This window comes from Corvus moneduloides, chromosome 1 (assembly GCF_009650955.1).
Source record: "Corvus moneduloides isolate bCorMon1 chromosome 1, bCorMon1.pri, whole genome shotgun sequence".
NCBI classification, from domain to species: domain Eukaryota; kingdom Metazoa; phylum Chordata; class Aves; order Passeriformes; family Corvidae; genus Corvus; species Corvus moneduloides.
The window spans coordinates 144181514-144203971 of record NC_045476.1 but is presented as its reverse complement, the minus strand read 5'-3'; the positions used below and the strand labels follow the sequence as shown (position 1 = coordinate 144203971).

Here is a 22458-nt window from a genome sequence, read left to right as displayed (position 1 = left end):
AAATAAAGATACATGTATTCTTGTGACATTTCCATACAATTGCAATTTTCAAGGGAACCAAACACTCATTACTACACAGTTCTTCAGAGGCCAAACCTGACCTTTAGTCAGAACAAATTCCCATTTGGCTAGGCTTATTCATACAGCCTACAGTTCTGTTTGAATTCTACATTGACTGAGAAAATTTCAAACTGGACTGGAGAAGAAATTAGATTAAGAGTAGGACTATTAAAAAAGCCTACATTGGCAGAGTAATGGGATAAGATCCTTAGCCTTAGGAACTAAGTTTCTCATCCTACATGTATGTTCCAGAGATCTAGATTTGGAGAAGAAGTACTTTAGAATAGTGTATTGTAACTGTAGGGAGGAAAATGAGGGTAAAGAATGACTACAAAGAGGTTAATCAAACTAGGATTTAAAAGCCCACTCAAATGTCCAACTTTTCCATATGGTAGATCACAGGTCAGAGAGACTGTCTTGCAAATTCTGTCTCCCCTGCTTCCAGGGTTGTGGAAATCTTCTTTTCTCTGGTACACATTCACATAATGCCCCTGGGGCAGCTGTGTTCATTACTTCTGTGGAATACCATTTCCCCCCTGCTTTTACTAGAAGCTAGCAGCTGGAAAAGATGAGGAGCCAGCAACACAAGACAAGTCTGTGGGGACCACTAGGCAGCTCTCCATAGGTCACAGTAAGAAATTTCTAGACAGTTTGAAAAGAATTGGTCTCACTATTGCTCTGTGCACTGACACTGAGACATCATTTTTAGTTTCCGCAGGAAAAAAATATTCAGTAGAGTATTATATGTGTAAAGTTATGGCGGTTTTTTTCTGCATTTTCCTACTAATAGTTTAAAGGCAGGTACAAACAAGAGGCAAATGAAAGTCCACAGCATGCAGTATTTCCAAAGCTGTATTGAAATCTTGGCCTTTTGGATAAGATATTAGAAAGCATGATTACTCCACTGAAAAACAAGAAGGGACAGAAAAAACCTGCAAAACACCAAGGGAAAAAAAATCTCATTAAATTGGAAGGTATATAAGAGTTGGGGAAGTGAGCAAGCTGCAGAGAACTAGGAGTGCATGGCAGGGCTCTGCTCCAGCAAATTCTGGCCAAGCCAGTTGGAAAAGCTCCCCATATTTCCCAAAGGAAAGTGAAAGTCATCAACACTTTCCTCCAAGCCTATCTGTGCATATGAAAGAAGGGTAAGAAAGAGTTTTCTTCCGTGTAACTATTTTTAAACTGTCTTTCATTTACCTGGCTCTAGAGAATGGCACTAGGATTAGATATATACCAATGGCAGGTTTTATTTATTGATCAAAAAATTGCCAATTGAAACATTATAATGTGAAGATATCCATAGGCAGCAGGGATGAGGCAAAAGGAACTTTGAAATGGAAAATGCCCAGAAGATACATCTAGGTGCTTTTCTTTAGCAACACGAGTACTAGTCAGTTTGGACACCCAAAGATTTTCTTAACTCCTGTTAAGACATTACACATGGTTTTCTTGTTGCCCTGCTACTTAATTCTATATATGAACTATTGAGACTATTTCTCTGACATTGGTATATAAGTACCTTATATTCTGCCAGTCTCCTTTTCAGTTTCAGGAACTTAATATTTAGATATAATTGATATTCTTTCTTGCAATTATACTAGCTCAACAAGTTTAATTGCTCAACTTGATTAAGCTCAACTTCATTTGTGGCATAGAACTTCTCTCTTTTCTCCAACATACTTTAGCATGGTTAGTGAAGAGCATACTTTAGTGAAGTTCCATTTGCCCTTAACTTCCCTTTTCTATAGATAACAATCTATTTTCTCTAAGCATTCTGCTTAAATTGATTTCTCAACTGAATGCAATGTTTTGTCGTCTTCCTCAGAATTCTGCAACACTATTGAGATGGCCAGAACTGACAGCCTCATTGCTCTTGTTATGTGTGTGTGCCTATGTGTAAAAGAGAGCACTAGACCTTGCAACAAAAATATATATCCAAATTACAGATTCACTGGCATCATGTCTTCATACAGTGCTAAAATAATCTCCTGCAGTCTATATTCAGTGTTTCTGTTTATGCAACTTGTATTTTGCTTAGCAGTTAGACAAAAAGCAGGCCATCATGGGCACAGCATTGAGAGGATGTTAACTCTCTCCTCTCTGGATTCTTCCTAACCTATCAGTATTGAGGGTGATTCTATGAAGAGCGTGAAAATGACAGTTCAGTATGGTACAAAGACCTATGATCTTGTACTTTCTCATTCTACTTATTCTAACCCTCCCTTAGTCCTGACATACTTTAAGCCCACATGGAGCACTCTCAATGGCTGAGGGACCTGGCTGTACAAGTCCTGTGGCTTGACCCTTACTCTGGTACTGCAGAAGCAATAAATCAAGGTTTCACATGGAATAAAGAGGAATAAAAACCACCAACCAGCTAGCTGACATCTCTGCACAGAAAAAAAATCCTTGCAAAGAGGTTCCCTCACTGCTTCCAGTTGCCTGTTGTGATTTGGCTGACAGAATCCTCCAGCTGTGGAAATGGTATAAGAGTCTATTTGCAAATTAAACTATGTAAGCTATCATCACAGACTACTCATAGCACTTTGCTTTTAAGTATGAACATTTATTATATCAAATAATTCTTCAAGGATCACTACCTAGATTTTTAGTAACGCTGTGGAGGAACGAAAAAATGAATATTTGATATCTTTTCTGATATTTCGCTAATTTGAGGACAGAATTCATCTTACCTAACCTTAACTATTCAAATGGTAAGGTTGAACCTAAGATCATAATCTGTGCTTTCTCTACACTGAAAGAAGAAAGGCAGATGAAGCCAGAAGGTGATTCATACAGCTTCTTCAGAGACTAGCTCACATGAGGCTACAGTATGTCACAAAAAAGTGACCTGCCTAAAATGTTTATACCAACCTATGTCTTCAGTGTCAGAATATAAACTGTTTAAGTATCTCCAGTCTTCAGAACACTATGGTTCATCCTTCATGTCCTAATTGCAGGTGGTCAGGCTCCAAGTTTTACTTACCATGGTAAGTAAAAAAGATTTTAAAAATTAGTCTTCACACATACTTATAATAGATTATATGAACCCAATTTGTGACACTTTTTCCTTTTTTGTCAGCAAAACTAAAATAAGCAGCATCCCTCCAAACCTTTGATAACTACATTAAACTCATTTTTGGGATGGGAACATGTTTCACGCCTGTCCATTGCAACCAAGAAAAATCTTAATGGTGACACTAGTTTCTAAATTCTAGCAGTACGTAGAAAGAAATTGCAAGTGGGAAAGCAACCACATCAGAGCAGTGGAAAATTGCAAGCAGTGAAAAGATTGTCCCAATAAATCTAGAATACTGCAAAAAGGAAAATAAAAAAATACAGAAAGCAAATAGGAGATGGCACAGAATCCAAAGATTTCATAAAAATAAATGTATTGTCATTTTGTCTTCCCCTTAGGCAGTGATACTGTTTTAATGTAACCAAGCAATACAGTTGTCACGACGCAGGTGCGGAATCAGAAGGAGTGTGTCATGAGATTGCTGCTGTCAAGCTGTAATTCAGCACCATGAAAAGGATTTCCACTGATGTCATTGGAGTATTTGTTGTCATGACTAAAGTAATTACTCCACTGAGCCCTGTCTCCAGTAGCAGGCAACATCTGAGGCTTCAGAGGAACCCTCTCCTATGAAGACTGAATACATGTGTGGAGGTGCATATTCTTCCCTGGTCAGGGGTTAGTAGATTGCATCGTTAGCTTGTTGTCTTCTTCAGCTCTGTAGTACATGAATTTCTTTTTGATCATAAACTTATCCAACCTTTTGTATATGTCAGCTAACTATCTGGGCATAATAATGAATTCCAGTCACCAATAACTTCAGCTTCTATATTTTATGGCCCAGACCTGACAGATAAATAGATAGTGAACTGGGATGACCTAAAGCTTAAAACACACAGCCCTGGCATTGCAGAGAGACCTCCACATAAGCAGAGATGTGTGTTGCCTGTTACTGTTGCAGGGAATAATTTTGTACCAAATCTCATAATCTCAGTATTCCCTAGGGAAGTGAAGGCCAAAAAAACGGAAAATTCAAGCAGCAGTGGAAAGACTAGGGTCACAAGATCTTGACCAACTCATTGTCAGCACTAATGCTACAAACACAGAGCACTTCACAGCCTGGAAGGCTGGTGAGCTGTTGTTCTTCACTGAGCTCTGTGCTTGCACAGCAAGCTGAACCCAAGTAGAACTGGTTCAAATGCATAGATAAGCCCCCCAACAACATCAGAGAGCCTGCCTACTGAGCAGTATGGCTGCCCTTTTGTTGCTTCAAGCAGAAGCCTGGACTATCTCAGTGGTTAAACTTTATCAAAACTTCAAACAAACAAACAAAAAATTAAACAAGTTTCAGTGCCAAATGTCAATTCTAACCCTTTAGGGATAAATGTGGTGCAGAAACACCTTCCATAAAGCAACGAATAGCACTGCAGTCTCCAGGGAGGACTCACTTCTGCAGGTCTTGTAGTAGAATGCATCTGCAGTGAGTGTAGGATTAGGAATGGTATCTGAAGGAGAAAATGATCTCCCATAAAGCAGGTGAAACCCTAACCCTTCCTTCTAATCATCCAGACTTTGTGACTCATTATCCTTGGGTGAGAGGAAATCTCTGTCCATGTATCTTGGCCAGAACTGAGTGCAGGGGGTGGAGCAGGGGGCACAGCGAGTGTAGTCTTAGGTGTCATGTGTTAAGTTGATCTAATGCAAAAATAGAAAGGAATCAAGGGAAAAAACCCTGTGAAAACAAGCCAAGGAAAAAGAAAAGGGAAAAAAGGAAGCAACACCAATACACACAGTACCTTCTGTAGAACTTGAGGCAGACACAGTCCTCAGAGAAGCCAAATCCTCTGATTCCTGACTTGATTACTTTGGGACAGTAGGCAAATTCTAGAATGAAAATAAAAAGGCTAGTTCTGGTTCCAGAAATTAACAAGCATGGCCTCAAACACATATATTTTTAAAATAAATTCTGTTTTCTTTTTGAGAAGGAGAGGCACAGTCAGCACATCATCCAAAAGCTGTAGCACCCAACTTGTAGCACAGCAGAGATGAAGCTGGATGGAGTACCAGCTCCTGGGGACCTTGTTGGACAGCAGGGAGAAGAAAACACATCACAGCATTTTCCTCACTTTGACATCAATGCAAATGCATGTAAAGTCCCCCACATAGGGCCTTGAGGTGAAGCCATATGAGGAGCATCTGAGGTGACACGTCTGTTCAGCCTGGAGAAGAGGACACTGAGGGAAGACCTCATTGCAGTTACAACTTCCTCATCAGGGGAAGAGGAGGGAAAGGCACCAATCTCCTCTCTGTGGACCCAGTGACAGGACCCAAGGGAATGGCCCGAAGTTGTGTCAGGGGAGGTTTAGGATGGATATTAGAAAAAGGTTCTTCACCCAGAGAGTGGGTGGGCACTGAAGCAGACTCCCCAGCTGTCTTGGGGTGATAGCACAAAGCCTGACAAGAAGCGTTTGCACAGTGCTCTTGGGCACATGGTGTGACTCTTCTTCGGCTGCTTCAGGTACTTCTCTTGCATGAGCAAAAGACATTTGAGACCAGCAGTTCTCTTCCAGTCACATAGCATCGTGGTCAATGTAGGCACGTCCTGGTATGCTGCCTATTGTGAATCAAAAACAGTATTTAGAGCTCTCTGTCAAAGATTTCATTATGTACCATTACTGGGTAAACTCACAGCACTGCAGTCACTGCCCTCTTTGTGTGACACAAAAGAGGCTTGAAGTCTTGGAAACCGTTGGAGAGAGTATTGGAATTGGGTGCTCCTGACCACAGGAAATTGCTGTTATTAACTTGTGTCCGGAGTCAGCTTCATCCAAGGAAGCAAGAGTTTCACACTTCTGGAAGGCCTGGTTCTGGCTAGCCTGAGGAAGGAGAGACAACAGAGGAGACTTCTGGGCAAGAGGTAAAGGCCAGAATTGCTGCTTTATGAGGGTCATGCTGAGAGCAATCACAGTAAACAGAAACTTGCCAGTGATGTTGGCAGGAAGGCAGGCACAGTCACGATGCTCATGGCGAAATGGCCACCCCAGTGCCAGCCTCAGTGCATAGAGGAGAGCACTGTAGTTGTAGGACTCACCTGACGATGCTGAGGAGAACCAGGCTGCATCAGAGTGCTCTGCTCATGTCCTCTGCCCTTGGCAGTGGCTGGGGCTGCAGAATGTTTTACCATAAGTGGGAATTGCCAGACAATGGGGCAGAGATGTGTTTGCAGCTCCCCACGTAGAGCAAGCGACTCTCTCTTATGGCTTGTCTGCCCTGGTGAGGCCAGGAAGGACAACACACTTCTGAAAAGCTCACTGTGCACAGAGGTCCTGTGTCCTACTGCTGCCTGCTGTTGGCTCTCACAGCTATAGTATGAGAAAATGTGTTCCCTAAGCAGGGGCTAAAGGCAACTGCTCCTCACCACCTCTGTAGTTTTCATCCACCAATCCAACTGCACACAGCAATGCTCCTGGACAGAGCTCTGCTTCTGTGAGCACTTCTTGAAGTCAGCCAGAGGCAAAGCCATATTGAGTCTCTCCATAATGATGTGTTGGGACCCTGAGGTGCCCGCCTATGGCCCAGGATCCCATGGAGCCACCAGCCCCTGCCCAACGATGGGTCTTACTGAGCTAGGCACACCTGTGGGTTCATGTCCCAACCTGGCCTCAGCCTGTCTCCAGGGAGGTGCCCAATACCCAGGGCTGGGGCTTTCCAGGGCTGGGGCTGCCCCAGGGCCTCCAGCTGCCTGGCTTAGGGCTGGAATGGTGGGACAAGCCCTGGCGGCCAGGTCCTGCCCTGCCACCATGGGGAGTCCCTGGCCTGTGCTGCACCCTGACGAGATGGTTTTGTGGCCACAGGAGGGTCAGACGTTGTACACTCCCTGTCCAGCCAAGAAGGACACCTTGCTTACTGTCTTTATCCAATGTGTGCTCATGTGGGACATGTAACACCTAGCATGATCGCACATGACAGCATGTGACTGTGGGTTGTGTCATGTCATGCCTGCCCAGAATCCCTTCCTTCTGCTGTCCAGGCTGGCAGCTGGTACCCCAGCTGCAAACACACGCTGCCTTCAGGTCCACTGACCTCCTGGCCATGGACTTGAGGCAGGTCAGCAAACACTGTAAGGTGCTCTTGAGGAGAAACACTCTGCTTCTGCACATCCCACAGACAGTTGACAGAGGCCCCTCATTGTCACACAGATGGTTTATATTTTTAAATGCCTGTGATACTTAACTGTGGCATGAGGACATGCAGAGAGAGAAGGCCACAAAGGCCTGCTGCAACACATTTGGAGGTCCTGCACCACCAATAGCAGAGTGCAGCTACAGTGCACACTGAAGTGGGGCCCTTGTGGGCATCAAGCCCCTCCCTCACCAGCCTCCCAAATCCCAGTTTATTCATGAAGGAACCTGTAGATAAACTGCGGATGAGCCACCCCATGAAGAATTAGGCAGTAATGGGGCAGGACTTCGGGGTGCAGTGCGTCACCATGAAAATATGGAGTAGCTGTTTGTGACTCAAAGGACAGCTCAATCTGAGCAGATACTTGCCCTTCATTTCAGTGAAGGTCAAGTCTAAATGCTCCCTGGCTCTGACAAAGATGGACTGTATATGCTGCTTGAAGGACTTACTTGAGAACAACTTTAGAAAAAGTATAGGTCTTCCCTGAGCAGGGTTATTTTCACCATGATTTTCATCTCTTCATATCTCTTCATTGTGATGAAAAAGTTATTTAGAAAACCCTAAAGCACTTTTACCTTTATGCAACATTTCCCCCTATCCCACTGTTCTCACACTTAAACCAGCAAAAACATTCTTGCTCAAGCTTTCCACAAACAATTTCACCTTTGGGCAGAGAATAAGCACATAACTTCTGAACCCAGAAAAACAGAAATTTCAGGCTGTTCCGACTAACAGAGGAGGAAAGCTCAGGAGACTAGAATGGAAACAGTGTTGTGCAACAGAAATGATAGCCTGCTGCTTTTTGCAGTATAAATCTTACTTGATTTTCATTTATTTCTCAAACAAATTGAAGTTTTGTAAGGATACTGACAGTGATAGCCAGCTGGCCTTTAAAAATGGCTAACTCCAAGAAAATACACAGGCATCATTTTTGCATCCTGCAACTCCTTACCTCCAGAGCTTAAATAGTACATCTAGAAGTAGAGTTTTAGGCATTTGAGAAACGTTAAGCTCACATAGTAGTCGTTTGCAGACTTTTGTAGTCTTGCAAGTTGAGTCACATCTTGTATGTGTTTAGGAGCATTTTTTGGATTCAGGCACCCAGATTTCTCAACCTGTTTTTATTCTCTGTCATTGGGACTGGAAATAAACCTATTTATTTAAACAGATTTTCCTTCTTGCAGTAGGCATGTTCTAGGGACTGCAGTTCTATATATTATAAATGTTCTACTTTTACTTTTTCTTATTGACTACTACAGAAATGGATTAGATCAGATGACATAATTCTAAGATATCTGAGATGTTTGAAATGGCTATGGAAGCCTTCATCTTTAATGTTTTATGACATGCCAAAAAATTTGGAAAGTTCTCAGCTTGCACATTATTTACTGGTATCTTGCCACTTTGTAACTTGGATCAGTGAGATTGCATCTACATTAGATAGCTCTATTTGTCACTAATCTCATTATCCTAGCCATGTTTTCATGGTACACAGGTATTAATTTTTTTTTTAATATCTACTGCATTCAATATAATTGATGACAATCAGTGCATGGCAAATAATCTTTCACAATGGGCAAACAGAAACCTGATGGTATTCAACACTTATTCTTGTCCTGTGCAATTTGTCTCTTAGCTGTATTTATATATAATATTTGTTATGTAGTGGTATTTATTAATGTTTCCTATTTTTGCATGCCTGATCTCTGTTTCACTATCCATGCGTATTGCAGATATTTTGATTTATCAAAGGCTTTTATCCTTTCTTCTTTATTTGCAAGAATGCATTTCCATACTACTTTTTTTCCGGCGGCAAAATTGATCCAGACAGTTCTCTTCCTTCCCTATGCCACTTGTTCCTGCTGCCACATCAATCTTCTGCAATGCTTTTTGTGCAAATGCAGCCATCTGTGGGGCAACACTGTAAGACAGATGAGTAAAATCAGGGGTGCTAAAAATAAAGTCTCCAGGAAAAAAATTAATTGACGAGACAGTTGAGCTGGAAAATGTAGGAGAGTGGTGAATCTCCCAACAAAGGGTGTTCTTCAGAACAAGATGAAAGAAAGATCAAGGACATAAATGTGTGCATCAAAAGGGGAAGGTTTGAGGACAGGTTTTTCCCTAAAAATGATGGACTGGAGACCAGATGATGACGGAGCCTGCAGGAAACATGCAATTACCTATACAAAAATAGAGTTTGGCTTTGCCAATTTTATGTTGAAGATGATGGTTGAATATTCAGATAAAAGATTTCAAAGGGAGACTCAGATGTGGGATCAGAGACATGGAAACATTTACCCATCATATTTGATACTCTTCAAACATAAGTTTAAAGAAAAGACTACCAACACATCCAAGTCTGGCCCAAGGTGCTGATTTCACACTACCATATGAGATAGCAGTGTTTCATATGTAAATATCGAAATTACACTGAGGCCAGAAGTCCAGACAAGCAGAGATTATGAGAAGGATATACAAAATTGAGATGAGGTTGTCCATCTCATACCCTTTTCTCCATTCCTTACCATGGAGAGAAAAAGCCCTTCCTCAGCCCTCTGTGCTCCCCTCTCTTCATGCTGACATGATTTTTATCCTTCCACGTTTGACAGCATGTTGTGTGTGCTTATGCCTCCTTAGAACATACCAGATGCTTTGCTTGGAGGGCAGTATTTTTGTATTGTGATATAATACTTTGTACTTTTCTGCCAGCAACTGAATTAAATACCCACAAAGGTTAAATCCTAGATGTTCTTCAGAAAGTGTTTTGGAAAGACAGGCTAGTTTGCATTCTTAAATCCTGTATGCCTCACCAAATGCAGTGTGCATAAGGTATTTCCTCTCTGCTAAAGAGTTTGAGTAGACCCTAGTTTTCCTTAATACCTTTTTGTCATCCTGTTTTACAATAATAAGCTAGCAAGCAAGCAAGCAAGCAGCCAGTTTTGCTCTACAGCTTGTCTAGAAAAGGTTTTCTTTCTTCCCTATGATTTGTGTATTTGGTTAATTGACTCTTTTGAATACTTCTGATGAAAAGCATCTATTTGGCTGCAGGCTCTCTACTGCCAAGCTCTCAGGAGGGTGGCTGGCTGGAGATTTGCTTTGTCCCTCATCAGCTTCAAGGAGAAACCATCTGACCACCACAGTGACTGCTCAATGTCTCACTGCAGAATTTTAAAACACCTGGGGTCTGTTCCCCTCCTATTCTCCAGCATTAGCCAAGAGATTTCAGAACATTTGTACTGATGTGCTGAATCCCTCTGGACATTTAAAAACTAATACATTACTGCATTGCTTTGCTGGCTGGTTTTTGTGTTATTTGTAGCTGCACATTTGAGCTGGTAGAATGCTTTGCTGTTGCTATTCCAAAATTTGTTCACTATCCTATCTTGCTATTCTATATGCTAACCTTCTTGTTTCTCTCTTCATTGTCTTTCCGTCACACACCTCCATTCTTATCTTTTTCTCCTTCCCTTTCTCTAATTCCCTTTTTCTGTATCAAATCCCATACATAACAAAATGTCCAAGACTTTACTCCACAAGTTATTGTATGCAATAAACTTCTGTATATCTTATCCAGCTGAACACAATGGCACCATTTACACGCCCTAAGCGACAGGTATGTGTTTGCAGTACTGGAGCCTGAACAACTCACCTAGCCACTGGCTTTTACAAGCAAAGAGGGAACTGCTGTGGTTTGTATACAACATGCCAAAATTCCAGTATAATCTCATTGCCTTTACCCTTACTTTCCACTTCCCCTCCCTGTTTGTTGTAATTGTCTATTCTGTCATTTCAGATTAAGTATCTCACCATGGAATGACTTGTATTTACTTTTAATTTGATGTACTGGAAGTAGTCCTATTGACTTAAATGGAATGATGCACATAAATAAAGGTAAGTATACGTGCAAGCTTTTAACTGATGGAACACTGCAAATCCCACAGGAAAAGCATGGTACATTTTATTCATTTTACTGTCTTTGCACACGTTAAATGCAGGCTGGGTGATTAATAAGTTTTCCCAGCGTAAGTTTTCAGGTTTCATACCAGCTTAACGGAAGAACCACTAGCCATAAGCACAGGATCAGCTCCAGTTCCACAGAATTCTGAGATGACATGAGACAGTATGAATGATTAACTAGGAAAAAAAAAGACCAATGTAATAAGAATGTATGCAGAGAATTCTGCAACATGCTAGAGGAGATTCGGAATTGGGCCAGAAGTGGAGGTCAGGAGCAGCGAGCAGGCTGTGGAAAGAGGGCGGCAGCTACGATAGGGTTGCAGAAGGAGGGAATCCCGTGGAAGACGGCATGAAGGTCGGTAGCAAAATGAGACGGAGAACCCGAACTCAGGGACGGGTGAGCGATACAGGTCGGCCGGAGGCAGCCCAGGGCTGCGGCTGCTGGACGCGGGAGACCAAGAAGCCCGAGGCTGACCGCAGCTAAATGCAGAACAGGCCATGCCACGAAGGAAAAGCTGGGGGCTTCTGGGCAAATTCTGAGGCAGCTTCTGTTTCAAATGGCAAGGGGAGTGAAAAGAAGGTAAATCTGTATCTTACAGCACGGAAACAGGGTTTTGTCATTTTGGCAAATGAATCAGCGCTCAGCAGCACGACCCTATTGAAACGCCCCGATAATTCATTCTTCGCCTCGCACTTTTCCATTTCCATGGGTGTGAAGCCCACGGAATTGTACATACATATAACGTTGTACCTTGTGCTCCTGCTGCAGCTGACAGCGCTGCGGCGTCCCCCACCACGGGGGCAGAGACACCGCACCCACCCCGCCGGCTCCGAGCATCCCCCGCACCGCGCCGGGAGCGGCAGCGAGTGGGGGTACAGAGACGCACCCCCGGCCCCACCGCGGGGTCCGCAGCGTTCCCGCCCGCCGGGGCCGCCCTGCCGGGGGCGGGCGAGGGGCGGCACCGCCGTGCGCGTTGAGCTCAGCGCGTCGCGGAAACAGACGGCCCGGGCGCCGCCTCCCTCCCCGGGCAGCCCCGGCCCCGGCCCCGGCCCCGGCCCCGGCCCCGGCCCCGCGTCGCCCCGCCCCGCCCCGGCCGGGCGGTGCCGCCCCCTCCGTTCCTCACTCACACACACGCACACACACACACAGACACACACACGCACGCACGGAGGCGCTTCCTGCGCGGCGCCGGGCTCGGGCGGGCGGAGCGGCGCCGCTTCCTCTCGCCGACTCGCAGGTACCGGGGCTGGGTCCGCGGCGGGGCGGGGGGCGCCGAGGGGCCCGGCGGTGGCGGCGTCCCCCGGCTCGGGCCTCCGCCGGCGGCCGCCGCCCTGAGCGTGGCGGCGAGTGAGGGGTGGAGCGGAACGTCCGAGCCGGAGCCGCCTCTGGGCGGGAGCCCGAGCCCGGGGGGGGGAGAGGGCCCGGGAGCGTCCTGGGGGCTGGGGGGAAGTCGGCGGCGTCCCCCGCTGCTCCTCACATTGCTGGAGGGTGAAGTCATCGTGCCCATTGTCTCCCCCCGGGCGGAGCGAGCGGCCCGTGGTGGAGGAGGGGGGCACGGCCGGCCCCAGGGCTCGGGGAGCCCCGGGTGGGTCCCGCTCGGCCCCGGCGCGGCGGACGCGGTGTGTGGGGAGGAGCTGCCGCCCTCTGCCAGCCCGGGTGGGCCGCGGGGGCCCCTCGGCCGGCGCTGCGCTCCCGCCGCCCGGCAGCGGCATCGGGCCGGGGGCCTGGGAACTCCGGCACTCGAACTTGCGGGGCACCGGCAGACCTGGCACAGGGAGAGGAGCGCGAGCAGCTCCCGGGGCTCCAGCGCACTCCGGGGGCACCGTTCGCACCCTCCCCCCTGAGAGTTTCTAGCTGATCTCTCTGTGGTCGGTTGCCCGCCCCAGATCCGGTGGGTCGGAGGAGTGGAGGGGTTGGCAGGGATACTGGCATCTCGGCTGTGAAGGTGGTGGGGGACAAGCAGTGGGAATAGCCCGCGTCCTGCCGAGTGTTTTCCATGCACAGGTCCTTCTGCAAAGCTGGGAGTTTTCCACCTGGCAGTTTGCTATACATACACAGCAGCTACTGCAGGACCACGTTCGAAAGATAGGGAAGAATTGGTAACATACTGTGTGAAAGCCAGCGTGCATGTAAGTGAGCTGAAGAGGTGATGGCTGGCAAAGGGAAGGCGTCCTTCTGCCTTTCTTCTTCTGCTCCAGTACTGCCTCTTGACAGAAGGAAATGGGGCTTTGCCAGAGAGGGTAGTATGGAATGGAATTATGGGGATATGCCAAAGGGACAGTACTAGAATGCTGTTACTGCTGAGCAGAGAAAACAAAATTTGAAGCCTTCATGCCCTTATGGTTGCTTATTGGATATGTGCCTGTGTTTCTCCATGAGCACAACAAATCTTGTTTCTGTTAAAATAGTGTAGTTGGCATTGGTACTGATAAGTGCTTTAGCTCAACTATTATCAAGGATAGCATTATTTTATTAAGGGCAGTTTGGGGGGGAAATGTGTCTTGCAGGGTTTAATTCTGGAGACAAAACTACACATAAATTCATTTCTTAAAATTAATTTCCCCCCTTGGTGTTTTTTTTTAAATAATTAAACTTTTTGTCAGTCAAAGAACCGTATTTCAGTATCCAATTAAGTGTTTCTTACTAAATTCATTGGAAAAGAAAGTTTTTTGTTTAATATCCAGGTCAAACTGAAGTAAAATTCTGAAGTGCCCAGCTAACAGAATTCACCTGAATGCTTAGAAATGATGGCTGTGTAACATTACTTAACAGTTTACAAAATCTGGTACTTACTTAACTGTAAACATTTAAATGCTTGTACTTCAAGCTTTCAAAAAGCTGAGAAAGCACTTTTTTATTTTTAATTGCATGTGAACTTGGCCTATTTGTCCAGAAAATGGAAGTTTCACCTTTGCATAATGAAAATAATGCTAATCATAAAAACAAGTTCAGTAAAAGTCATACATATGTGTAACTCTTCTGTGTGCATATTTCTTGAAGTATGCCGGTTTCAACTGCATTTTATACAATTCAGCATTTATAAAATGCTGAATTCTAGCTGTTATGTTTATGTTGTCAGCTGTTTTTGAGTTTTGGACATGAGAGCACCATTTCTAAAAGGAGTTGAAATGCTTAAGTGTGGTTTTCTTCTCTCCCCTTCAACTTAAATCTGTCAGATAAATGACACATTCCTTATGCCAAACAATCATCAGATTTTGATTAATCATGCTAGCTGAGGCTCAGGAGGAAAGAAGATACTTGACAGATGTATTTGTTTACTTTTATAGTGAGTACAAATTCTGGTCTCTCCATTAGTAAATGAATCATTAAAACTCCCTTAGCTATGGGATTCCCAGTTAGCATTAATACATGCATTAGGAAAACTTGTTTTATGTGAATATTATCAACCTGTGAAAGAACACAAGCCTTTGAATTCGTTTGGCAGTTGGGTAGAGCCTTCCGTGGTGGAAAAGATACGGTTTATGCGTTTTTTCCCATATTCCTAATTAACAGCATTTAGCTACTATTCCCCACTAGAAAAACTTCAGACTGAATTTGTTCAGTGGTTAGGTGATTCTTCCTAACTAGTCCAGTATGTAGGGTTTTCTCCCGTTTACTGGGTCTCTTAGATCCATGCTTAGTCTTACTAAAGTATTCCTTACAAAGATCCAGCCCACACACCACCCTCCTTCCTTCCAGGATGACAATGTAGGATGCCTCAATCTTTTCATAGGACTTCTGAATCCTGGTTTGGAAGCACTAAGAAAGATCTTTGAGCTCTGAAGTACAACTACAGTACTCTGGACCACAGTCCTCTGATGGCCTTTAGCCAAGCTTGTGGTCTCCATTATGGGGTCAGTTCACTCTGGCCCATGGTCAGACATCCATATTAGCTTTGTGATTTGTTTTCTGAATTGTATGTAAACATAATGTACCAGCAGAATAAGTTTTAATACCTGAATTAAATGAGTTGATGGATACATGTTTTGGGTTCTATTCTTAGTGTGATTTCTGGTTTGTAGCTGAGATGTGAGTCAATCCAATTCTTTCTGAGGGTCAGCGAAAGCTCTTTGAATGATTAATAAAAGTCTTAATTCTAACACTGGCTTATCCATAAAGAAGTTGATTTCAGATTTTTGTCTTGTGTTTATCTTAGCTCTGTTTCCATTGTGCCTTCTGTGTTAACTGATGGAAGATGCGTAGCTGAATAAATTGGTGTGCCTAATACAGCTTCAAGACACTGGGAATGGTGTTGGATCTTACTGCTAAGAACATGTGAATTGCACCTGGAGGTAGACTTCTACCAAGAAGGTAAAAAGTTACACTGAGACTCAGAGAACCGATTGTTTTTATTAGTGTTGCAATGTACCATTTTTTTCCCTAGTAGGAAGAATATGGAAGAGGCTGTATCAGTACCTCTTAAACAGTTAGGGGTTTTTTTTTTAATGTTCCTATTTTTCACAAGAGGAGGCTTCCTTGTATTTCTGAGTCTCTGAAGTGGAAGTTTTGTTCTTGTTTTATTCTAATTTTAGTTAATTTCAAGTAGTTTGTATTTTAAATCATCAATGAAATAATCTTTAAAGAAAAGCATATACCTTTGTATGTTATATATAGATTACACTTCAGATACTTTTGTGCTGTAGTTTAACTCAGAAAGAAACTTACAAATAGAATTCAGAGTAGAATTACGCTCTTCCCTCTTAAATATTCACTTGAAGGATTACTTCAACAGATTTCTTCAGGCACTTTTTATGATTTATTTTATTTCTTGGTGCATTGTGATAATAAATAGGTATTTAGTCTATTGCTGATATTCATGGATTGACAGATTTCTTCCAAACTTCTGTAAACTAATGTTCACCTCATTATTGCAGATTTTCTTGTAAGTTTATTTTTAGTTGATGAAAAGAGACTTTGTGGAAGAGACTTCACTCATCTGAGTCATAAGGTGGCTTAGTCTTTTCTTCAGTGATCTTGATTGTTTCATGTACATTTCTGGCAGTTCTCAAGCACTTCATAACTGTGTTTTACAACTTGGTTTTGGTGGCTGGTCTTTCTCTGGCATGGGTTGCTTGTTTTTTCTGGTTTTTTTCTCTTAGTGCAAGTACTGACTCAAGGATCCAAACCAAAGCAATGGGTATCTATAAAGAGCTGTAAATGTTGTGTGGGGCTCTACAAGAAGTTTTCTTGCTGTTGTGAGCATGTCTTATGCCAGCTTTAGAATGGTCTTTGAGTTCTTCAAAGTAGAATTTGGACAAGGAAGAAAAGCCCCATAGGTGAGCTGTTGAGATGTCATTTGTGATACCACCCTTACATCTTTCATCATTAAGGCAAGGGAAAAGGGCTTTCAGTGTCTGTTTTGCTTTAACTTCATTGATGTTGTAGCATATTTCTTAAAAGAATTAACTATACCTTGGGGCTTATCCGTTGAACAAGAAAAAGTAGGAGTACTTTCATTTTAGGTTACTTTTTTGTGATGGAAAGATTACTGTAGGCTTTTCCACCCTTAAACTGTGGACTGAAGTCAGTCACCTACTGGGCAACTGGTAGCCTCCTGTTGGACAGGTAGCCAAACACTGTAATTACCTTTTACAAAATGAAAATAGTTGTTGTCCTTTTTTTTTTTTTTTTTTAAGGGCAAGTTTCCAAAGATTCGCTTTGCATCTAGACATACTGCACCAGTCTGGAAAGGTGATATAAGAGTTATTTTAACCTAAAGCAACTTAGCAAAATGACCTAATGAAATGAGCTTAAAGTTTCATATATACAGGTGTTTCCTCAGGCATTAAAACTTCCTCTCTTTAGAGGCCAGCATATCCCCTAATGATGTCTTCAGCAAGACATTTGAAGGGCATCTTGCAGAAATAAATGTTTGTACCAATTGAGTTTGGTATAGTCACTTGTTTTTGCTTCCTAAATAGAGCACAACTCTGTTAATGCAAGTATCCTGTTATTGTTCAGCACAAACCATCATTGCAGGACTATGTCAGATCTGTTCTGCTTCCATTTATAGTTGAGACAAATTACTGTTAAACAAACATTTTTCCATAGGTCCTTTAGCTGCTCCCATAAGGCAGATTAGAGCTTACTCTAAATTGGAGCCCCTGGCTGTCCCCTTCTGTTGTTCCATTTAGTGGATGAAGAACTGCTTCAGCAAAAGGACTAACTCTGGGGAAATTATGTGCAGTAAGAATCATGTTGCTTTGTTCTCATTGTGTTTCACTGATGCTGCATATCCTGAATAAATAAAATTATCGCTTTTAAGTTTCTTGGTTAATGATCAGATTTTTCACATAAAACCAAACTCTGTGAGCCACATCAAGTAATCAAGTTCTATTTTTATCCTAAAATGCTTAATCTGTCAGACCATTCCAGATGTAGTGTTCCGTGCATTGTGTACGACTTCTGGTGAGACAAATTTACCTTGCATGTGTGTGCAAGAAATGTTTTTTAGGGAGTGCAAAGTAGTCTTGAACCTCGGGGGATCTTCTGAATAGTGCAGGTTCTGGTGGGACTGAAGGTTTTAGTTGAGGCATGGGGCTTTCACAGTGCTGCCTGGCTTGGATATGATGGCACCACAGCACTAGTGCGAACTCAACCAAACTTGTTTTTATTTTTAAATATTTATATTAAATAACCTTGTTAACTGCTCTTAGACAAATAAGAGTCTTTCTTAGCACCATAACAGTTGCATTCCAGAGGAAAAGACTACTGGTGTTGCTGTGCCTAAATGTATCATTCATCTGTTTTCTTCGCTAAAAGTACATGGTGCTCAGAACTTACTGTATATTTCTGTGAAACTGGACAAGGGGAGGGGATGTTTAGGCAGATCTTTTGCAGTATTGTCATTCAGAGCTCTATTTCAGGAGGAAATTTTTATATGTTTTTTTGGGAAATAGAAGGCTTTTATTTTGTGTAAATTAGATAGTTGAGGAGTGCTTTAGGCTTTTTATGACCTGAAAATTGGGGCCATATGCCAAGCCCATATTCATTGTTGCAGCCCTTCCTTGTATCAAGATCTAACAGGACTTTCACAGTAAATGTTTTAGTGAGTATTAATTAACATTTGTACAGGAACTGTATGTAAGTGAAGGTGCTGACAGAGTGTGGTTGTTGCAACATAGTGTTTGGCTTTTCTCCTTCATATCAAAATGCATTATGTAGGGAACTTCCAGGTGTCCCTCAGACTTCTGATAGTGAAAGAACATTTGGATGGGATTAAATAATGACTGCAGTGACATGATCCTGCTGGCAAAGACGAAGCCTGATAAGAAACATTTTCTTCTGGTCAGCCATTGGGAATATCTTGCTCTGGGTCTGCCTTTCATGTTTCTGTAATAAGCAATCTAATATGTTGATCAATGCAAAGAAATGTGTCTGGAAGGTGGTGTGTGTTCAAGGTTACTTTATTTTTAGATTGTGTACTGGAAAAGTAACTTTAATCAGCATGTTCTCCACTGTGTGTCCTGATGGAGGTGCTCTGATTTTGTGCTCTACTATACTGTTAAGTCCAATATAAACAGAATAAAGCCTTTTAAAATACTTTTTTTTTTCCTGAGTTGAAGACCTTGCTTCAGTTTACTGAGAAGAGCAGCTACCTTTTCACTTTCATTCTACCTGTGAGGCTGTATCCGATACTTACTTTTTGGTTGAGTTCGCTTTTTTCAAAAGAAGAAGTTAAGCTTTCCTTTATATGATACTGCTAAAAATACATCTTGGGAAACCAGGAGCCCTTTTACTCAGGGTCAGAGATGGAGGTATCAAACTTCTAGCTCCTTTTTAAGCAAAGGAGACCTTAGTGCTTATAGTCTGTGAAGCCAGGCTGTTGCTTTACTAAAGTGTAAGATTTTACAGTCAGTGTAAGTTTTATCTGTGGGACAACACAGGGGAGAAACCTGCAAAGCTGTTGTGCACGCTACTCTTCATTTCACACCAGCGTGGTTTTAAGCCATCTGCATTTTGATTGAGTTAAAGTTCCTATGTGACTAGTTTTTTTTGTTTGTTTTATCTCTGGTCTTTCTTCACCTTCCTGTTCCTATTTGCTACTGCATTTTTTTCTCCTTATGTGCCAGTATGCTTTGTTTGGGCTTTGTCTGTGATGGTTGTGCATAGCTACAGAAAAGCAGACTTCGCCTTCTGTGACCTGACACCAGGCAGAAATTCAGCCAGGGCAAGAATAGAAGAGAGCCTGTAAACTCAGCACAGGAGTCCTGAGTCTTTCCATTATTAACAATTAAAGATGATTCCAAGATGAATTAGGTAATGGATTAACTAACTCATGCAAAGAGATCAAGGATAAACAAAGAGATATATCCTGCTTTGCAAGAATTTAGATTATTAGGATTACATGCTGCCTGCATGTCTGGGAAAGGAAGAACAAAATTCCCTGTTTTCAGTGTCTAACTTTGTTAGTAGATAAGGTATATGATGTGCCAGATTAATTCAACAGCAAAAGATAAGTTTAAGCTTTGCAGGAGGTGTTTTTACTGGGGAATGGGTTAAGAAGTAGAAGCATCCTGTTTAGTCCTGCCCAGCAATGCTACAGCTTTTTCTTTTAAACAGTTACGCAGTGCAAATGATTTCTTCCTACTTCCTACACCCTGTCCTAATCAGCATAATATCATGGCTGGATCTAGACCAAGAACTGTTGATTGAGTAAAATATGAAGACGATGACATGGTTTTGTTTTCATTGTTCCTTTTTTCTGTTTTGTTTCTGAGGTGTGAGATATTGCTGGCTTTTTATTAGGGCTATACAGTCATATCCTTTTTCTTATCTCAAAGGTGATACAATATTATCTTTCTGTTTTAAGGGTAAGAAATAATTTTTAAGTCACAGTTGCAACTTAAATTACCTTTCACAAGCTGTAGGGATCTTTGCACTGTATGCTTTTTAAAGCCACTTTATGGAAAACTGCATATGCACAATTAATGTAAAGCCACAGTATGCTGCATTTGTGGGATGGAGTCTCTTAAACTATCTGTAAGTTTGCTTTTGTTTCTCTCTGGTGGATAAAAATAATAAAAAATACTGGTAATAAAGAATATTTGATATGGTTAGTATTCCTCATGAAATGATGAAAATGCACCTCTAAGTATGTAGATGAATAGTTTTATTGTGCTAAAAGTCATTCAGTGAGAGAATAAATTAGAATCCTGAAAGGAAGGAGCTTCCAGTTGGCAGTACAGTGAACAGAAATGCAACACTTTATGGGTAGCCTTGGGTAGATTGATACTTTTATCTGCAAAAACGCAGTGTGGGTAGTGAAGCTCTCTGTAAAATACAGTCCTTCTGCAGTTAGATCTATTCGCCTTTAAAGTTCATCCCTGAAATAGATGCTTTGTACAGCGTTACTATAGATTAATACCTGCATTTGGGTGGTTTTTGGAGTATTAGGTGATGAAGTCTTGTTTTGGTGATATGATTTCCTTCAAAAACAGGGGGTTTATTAGATTTAGCTTCATTATCACTAGTGTCAGGTCATAAAAATAGTTGACTGGAGTATGACTTTGAGTATGTATTATCGAAGTTAGTACCTACTTGCAGTGACTTTAACTTACCTAGTGTGCATTCTGCAAAACTGTGCATTTTGTAAGTGAAGAATGGCTCAGGTTTTCATAGTGTATAGAATGCAGGAACTCTTGTCTGTTGTGAAGACAGGGAAGGTAGCTTTAGGATCCTGGTAGTTTTAACTGTATTTCACAGGAACCAGTTAAACATGATCATGAGTGCGCTAGAAATACCAGAAATGATAAGGTATGACTTCTGCAGCAATTACATGACTTGTTTGCCCAGGCTTTGTAATGTGAAGGATTGCACATGTAAATGAAAAGTGAAACTGATTCTGCCACTGCATGCAATTACTTGTAATTTTAAGGTTTCAGGTAAAATCTTCAAATGTTAAGAAAGGCCAGAATTAAAGTTGAAGAAGCAACCATAGTTGGATTATCTTTTCTGCCTACCTTTATTAAGTTACCGTTCTTAATTATACAGCTGTGGTTTTTTGGTTTTTTCTTCCCCTGCAGAAGCATTCCTCAGAATACAGGTGCTCTGTCTACTGGGGCATCCATCTACTTTGGGCAGAAATAAACCTAGTCTCTAGGGCAGTTATTTCCATTGAATAAGAGATATAATGCAAATAGAGCAAAAAAAGATTTTTATCTTGTCTGACATAGGCATCTGAATCTTGGCTGTATTTGGTAGGGGTGGGGGTGTGTGTACACAATTGATACTGCAGGTATTTTTGGACATATTTGCTGTGTAACATGCCCAAGAACTTAGTTTCATTTAGGCTTTCTCAGGTCAGGCACCTGAGATGGTAAATAAATTAATCCTTAATCACGTTCTAATACTGTATCTGTTAACAGGGATAATAACCATGCTACTTAAGTGGAATGAGTATGTTTTTTGACTATTTCAGCAATATTTATCTAATATATTGGTGCTCTGCAATGACTTACGAGGAAATCAATTTTTGCTTTCAATGTAGTATTATGCAGCAGTTATTTGTTTGTTTATTTATTTTTATAGGGGACACAGTGAGTAAGAACAAACAAAATCCTGACCAGTGACCTAGTAAGTGTATGCCAGGCAAAAATACTGGGTGGGGGGGGGAAGGGATGAAAGCCATGCAGTTAAACTGTCATAACATACTTCAGCAATCATTTCCAAATGCAACTTCATCAAGTGAAGAGAATTATTTCTAGTGTACTTTGTGTGTGGTTTCCTAGCCATTACAAATAATAATTGCAGTCATATCAGGAGGTTTGGAAGCTGCTCACTAGGCAGAGTGCTGTTTGAGTAGTAGTATCTAATAATACTCTGTCATGCTTTATAGGGATTGACCCGAGACAGTATGATCCATGTGCTTGTGTAGAGTGTTTTGTGGATGTCTTTGGACTGTAGAGGATGGGCAGTAGCGGAAGACTTGCTTTGACAGTACGAGCTGCTTTTGCTGCTTTTTCTTTGTCACCGGCAATGTAACTTTTACTTTCCTCATCATTAACAGTGTTTTATGCAAATCCCATTCATATTTAGCCAGTTAAGTTTTTTGTTAGGATGATACCCTAGCTGATCTAAAATCATATCCTTTTCAGTACCTAATCTGATGTCTTTGCTTTTTCTCTTGTGACATGGAGATACTTTTCCTCTCTGTTCCCTGTTCAACTACTCTGTAGAATCTCTTTCTTGCCTTTGTTAACTTGTTTTCCTCTAGTGTTTGGGATCAGCCAGTCCATTCTGT

The 22458-nt window shown here is 42.1% G+C and overlaps 1 protein-coding gene and 1 long non-coding RNA gene across 2 annotated transcripts in view; one reads left to right on the top strand and one right to left on the bottom strand.

Moving 5' to 3' along the window:
• Positions 1–557: 557 nt before the first annotated feature.
• On the bottom strand, positions 558–12271 carry LOC116454151. The gene is made up of 3 exons (XR_004244020.1): positions 11302–12271; positions 4873–9179; positions 558–4771 (listed from the first exon to the last, which is right to left on the bottom strand). It is a non-coding gene; the product is annotated as an uncharacterized LOC116454151 (long non-coding RNA).
• A 29-nt stretch (positions 12272–12300) lies between these two features.
• Positions 12301–22458, top strand: part of RNF19A (ring finger protein 19A, RBR E3 ubiquitin protein ligase) — a 57640-nt gene continuing 47482 nt past the window's right edge. Inside the window, 3 exon segments of the mRNA XM_032130351.1 lie at positions 12301–12453; positions 15373–15527; positions 16316–16492. The gene's annotated coding sequence lies outside the window, so the exon portion shown is untranslated.